Genomic DNA, 269 nt, shown 5'->3' on the forward strand with positions numbered 1-269 from the left:
TTTAGTATATGTATTCATATATTCACAATCTACTAGAAATATCTGAAAATGCCAAACCAAGCTTATATCAGAAAGCCGAAAGCGGCTCAATACTATTTAAAACATAGAAAATGAAGGAATGTGTCGAAAGATATAAACTAACCATAACAAAAAGAGTTGATATACCTACGTCATGGCCTTTTCCAGACAGAAATATTTTGGATTATATAAATGTCGATCGATGTTGAAAATTTGAACAGGTTATGGTAATTAAAATTATTATCTATATA

The sequence above is a fragment of the Arachis ipaensis genome, chromosome B03 (assembly GCF_000816755.2).
Source record: "Arachis ipaensis cultivar K30076 chromosome B03, Araip1.1, whole genome shotgun sequence".
Taxonomy (NCBI): domain Eukaryota; kingdom Viridiplantae; phylum Streptophyta; class Magnoliopsida; order Fabales; family Fabaceae; genus Arachis; species Arachis ipaensis.